The 4,955-nt window shown below is 39.1% G+C and overlaps 1 pseudogene; it reads left to right on the top strand.

The window, feature by feature from the left end:
• The first annotated feature begins 272 nt into the window (after positions 1–272).
• Positions 273–1,212, top strand: LOC140523262 (olfactory receptor 5M11-like; annotated as a pseudogene).
• Positions 1,213–4,955: the final 3,743 nt, after the last annotated feature.

The raw sequence follows: 4,955 nt of genomic DNA, 5'->3' as shown, positions 1-4,955 counted from the left end.
TGAAGTGTCCATTAATTGATTAATATTATACTTGGTGACAAAAATATTACATGCAACTTCAGATGCTTTTACATTACAATATTGGACAGATCTTTTGTTTCTCACAGGTCTATTACCTCAGTGAAATCATAACAATAGCCTTCACTCTCTATGTTGCCTAGGGCTGCTTTGAAGAAAATATTCTGTGAAATGCAAAGAACCATATCATGTGATCTTTTATTCATTTCTCCTTTGTCTCCTTTGAAGCCAGAAGACCACAGGAAACCATAGAAATGTCAAGTCAAAATGACAGCAGTAGAGTAACTGAATTTATTCTCCTCGGACTTACAGATCATCCTGAACTACAGTATGTTTTGTTTGTGGCTTTCCTTGGAATCTACATTGTCATCTTGTTAGGAAACCTTGGAATGATCGTGCTGATCAAACTTGAGCCTCGCCTTCATACACGCATGTACTATGGTTGACTTGTGCTATTCCTCCAATGCAACCCCCGAGATGCTAGCTAATTTCTTACCTGAAAGAAAGAGCATTTCCTTTTCTGGTTGTTTTGTTCAATGTTACATTTTCATTGCTTTGCTGCTCACTGAGCTTTACCTGTTGGCTGCCATGGCCTATGACTGCTATATTGCCATCTGCAGCCCACTACATTGTAGCGTGAAAATGTCTAGGAGAGTCTGCATCTGCCTGGCCACCTTTCCTTATGTCTATAGCTTCTCTGAGAGCCTGCTCCAATGAACCCTGACATTTAGCTTGTCCTTCTGTAGATCCAACATCATTAACCACTTCTACTGTGCTGATCCCCCTCTCATCAAGCTGTCCTGCTCTGATACCTATGTCAAAGAGCTTGCCATGTTGATCTCAGCTGGGTTCAATCTCTCCAACTCACTTACCATCATTCTCATTTCTTATGCATTCATCCTGGCAGCCATTCTCCGTATTCGCTCTGCTGAGGGAAGGAAGAAGGCCTTCTCCACCTGTGGTTCTCACATGATGGCTGTTATTTTGTTTTATGGGACTCTTTTATGCATGTATGTGAGACCATCCACTGATTAAAGTGTTGAGGAATCCAAAGTCATAGCTGTATTCTACACTTTTGTGAGTCCTGTGCTGAACCCACTCATCTATAGTCTGAGAAACAGAGATGTTAAAGCAGCTTTGAGGAATGTTCTCAGGAAAAGTCCCCTGAAGAACAGAGTTTCAAATCGATCATAGACTGTACTTATTGGAACCAAGTGACCCTGTACTTGGAGACATTCGATGAGTGATGTGTCTAGGGTGCCAAAGTCTTAGTTTTTACATGAAGGACAAGAATGGGATAAAAAATAAAATTATGCCAACACTGCAGATTTGTTGTACATTTTAACCTTATTTCATATCAGCTTTTTTGTTAGCAGTAATGAAATTTCCATAAAAATACCATCTTCGGTGGAGATTCTAGCAGAGAAAAACCCAAATGAACATAGTGTCTTCATATTTCCTAGTGCATTAGGAATATTCCTCAAATCTCGGTCTGATCACAACATGCCACTCCTCTATGAAATCCTGCGGCTCCTCATTCATTCACGATTGAAATCTGAGCCTTTTGCTTTGCAAACAAATTGACATTAATTTGGCTTTCCAGTTTTATTATTATTGCTTTATAATTTATATTATATTTACTTTATATCATTCCTTTTACAGACTCAGTGGTCCAGCCAAAGTGTTCTTCTGGCTTTTCCTTTCATGTTGTGTTTCATCTCCTCTCTCCTTTTTTAAAATAGTTTTTAAAAACATCAATGTATTTTAAATTTATGTAATGAAGCAAGCATTTCCATAACAGCATAATAAAAAATATTATTGTACAGGAAACTGCAAATCTACTTTGTACAAATCTGTGTACAACTTCCTATTCCTTTTAAATACACGATAAAGTCATCAAGAAAATTTTTTTTTCCCTCTTCCCTCCTGTTGTAGAGATGGATACCATAGACAACATTAGACACAGATAGGAGGGGTGTGTGTGGGGGGGGATAAAATTATACTATACATGCTTCTATCATACCTGGGAAGTAATCTGTGATTCTCTCAAATGCAATTTTCCTTTCCTTCAAAGCCATTTAATAGCTTTGAAACTTTTTAACCTGTTTTGCATAGATAGTGAGTCAGCCAAATAAGTCAGTTCACTAGGATGTAATAAGCTCTATATGAAGCTCTGAGAATACGCATATTTGTGTGCACTCTCATGCTGTTATCCACACAATAGAATACAAGCTCCTTGAAGGGAGGGAAGTGTTCATTTATATCTTCTTAGCACTTAATGAAGTGCCTAACAAATGTCAATTTTAATTGAATGGATTAGAAGCTTGAAAGTCTTTTCTGCATTGTTTTATGTATTTCAAGACTCGTTCTAAGTTAATGCTGCAGCTTAAAGTAGTGTTTCTAAACCTGATGATGCCAACTGAAGCACAAGCATAATATACCAAATAAACATATTTGAAATTAAATAAATGAATTAATACTACATAAACAAAATTGATAGTATCTCAAATGGAATCAAAGTTTCTAGTAAAGATTTTTTCACCAATTATTATTTCTCTCTGGAGACATCTGCCTAAATGACTCTTTATTCTTTGGAGTGGGCTAAAAAATATTTCAAGGAGAAAAGGGTCAAGTAAGGTCATGCAATGAGACTAATTGAGCATTCTCTTGGTATCTCAGACTAGATCTTACCCTTGGTCAAATGTAGGTCTCTCCATTGTACAGTGTTCCTTTTCAATGACAGGTTTTTGTCCCATTTGGAAATAGCAGTATGTTAATGGAGGATGTCTGAATGGAAGCTGAGAAGCTGTGCTCAAGGAAATCAGTGAGATTTGTAGTATCTCCAGGAAAAGCTTATAAACATTAAATAAATTTTGAGATTCTGGACTGGGAGAATTCTGTTCTTGACTCTTGAACACATTTCACAATAGCTCACACAGCTGTTGTGACAACAAAGAAAAGCTTTGGGAAGCTTGAAGTATTATGAAAATGGCAGCATTTCTTACATAATAAAAAATAAATTCTTATATTATCTTATATTACCTTAGATCTATTGTTCAGTCATTTTCCAATCATGTCTGACTCTTCGTGATCCTGTTTGGGGCTTTCTTGGCAAAGATACTGGGATAATTTGCTACTTCCTTCTCCAGATGATTTTTGCAGATAAGGAAATGGAGAGAAACAGTGGGAAGTGACTTGCACAAGGTTATACAGCTAGTAAGTGTCTGAGGTCAGTTTTTTTTTTTTAACTCAGGAAGATGAGCCTTCCTTACTTCTTGGTCCACTATTCTATTTACTGTGCCACTTAGCTGCCCAATGTACCTCAGCAAATTGAGAACAATGATATTGAGAACATTTGGTCTATTTCACCTTTGAATTCAGGTTCAGCTGATTTAAATAAATGTCAAAAAGTTGGAAACAAATTACAAATTCTTTTAATAAAAAAGGTGAATCAGTAAATTAAGCTTACTGTCATCTCATTTATTAAATGTATATGAAGAGTATATCATACAAATGGAAGGCTGCATGAGCCAAAAGCTTGAATTAAACTTAAATTCTCCTTGCCAGGTTAAATATCAACAGTCTCAGATATGCAAATACCATTCTGAGAGAAGAAAGGGAAGAGGGGTGTGGAGCCAAGATGATGGAGTAGAAAGACACATATACGCTAGCTCTGAACCCACAGCCCATAAAATATCTGTAACAAAGACCTCCCAACAAATTCTGGAGCAGCAGAAGCCACAGAACAATGGAGCAGAGGAGATTTCTGTTCCAGAGGGACCTGAAAACCTCTCGCAAAAGGTCCTTCGCGCTGCGGATCCAGAGCCGAGCCCATCCCTGCCTTGGCCGCACAGCACCAAGAGGAGAAAATCCAAGCAGGCTTCAGGGACAGAATCGCCAGCAACCGCGCGGGTCCCTCCACCCACGGGCCCCAAAGGTTGGTGAGAGGGTCTTCTCGGTTTGCCGAGAAGGGAGTGGGGTGTCCCCATAACTCAGGCCCCCTAGGGAGGCAGCAGTGGAAGTGGGAGCAGACCAGGGCTCCTCAAGCAGGCAGAAGCCCAGATCCATTGTTAAAGGTCTCTGCATAAACCCCATGAGGGAATTGAGCCTGTGAGGCGGCCCTGCCCCCACTTGAGCACCTGAACTTAATTTCACACTGAAAAGCAGCCCTGCCCCCACCGAAGCCCTTAGGCTGGGAAGCAGCATTTGAATCTCAGACCCCAAGAACTGGCTGGGAGCATCTGGAGGTGAGGTGCGTGTGAAGAGAACATCCAGAAGTCAAGTCACTGGCTGGGATAATGCCCAGAAAAGGGAAAAAAAATAAGAGTATAGAAGGTTACTTTCTTGGTGAACAGGTATTTCCTCCCTTTCTTTCTGATGAGGAAGAACAATGCTTAACATCAAGGAAAGACACAGAAGTCAAGGCTTCTGTTTCCCAGCCCACTCAATGGGCTCAGGCCATGGAAGAGCTCAAAAAGGATTTTGAAAATCAAGTTAGAGAGGTGAAGTAAAAACTGGGAAGAGAAATGAGAGACTTGCAAGCAAAGCATGAAAAACAAGTAAACATCCTGCTAAAGGAGACCCAAAAAAATGCTGAAGAAAATAACACCTTGAACAATAGGTTAACTCAATTGGCAAAAGAGGTTCAAAAAGCCAATGAGGAGAAGAATGCTTTCAAAAGCAGAATTAGCCAAATAGAAGAGGAGGTTCAAAAGCTCACTGAAGAAAATAGTTCTTTCAAAATTAGAATGGAACAGATGGAGGCTAATGACTTTATGAGAAACTAAGAAATCACAAAACAAAACCAAAAGAATGAAAAAAATGGAAGATAATGTGAAATATCTCATTGGAAAAACAATTGACCTGGAAAGTAGATCCAGGAGAGATAATTTAAAAATTATGGGACTATCTGAAAGCCATGACCAAAAAAGGAGCCT

Source organism: Notamacropus eugenii, chromosome 2, assembly GCF_028372415.1.
Source record: "Notamacropus eugenii isolate mMacEug1 chromosome 2, mMacEug1.pri_v2, whole genome shotgun sequence".
NCBI lineage: Eukaryota > Metazoa > Chordata > Mammalia > Diprotodontia > Macropodidae > Notamacropus > Notamacropus eugenii.
This window is presented reverse-complemented; position numbering and strand designations above follow the sequence as displayed.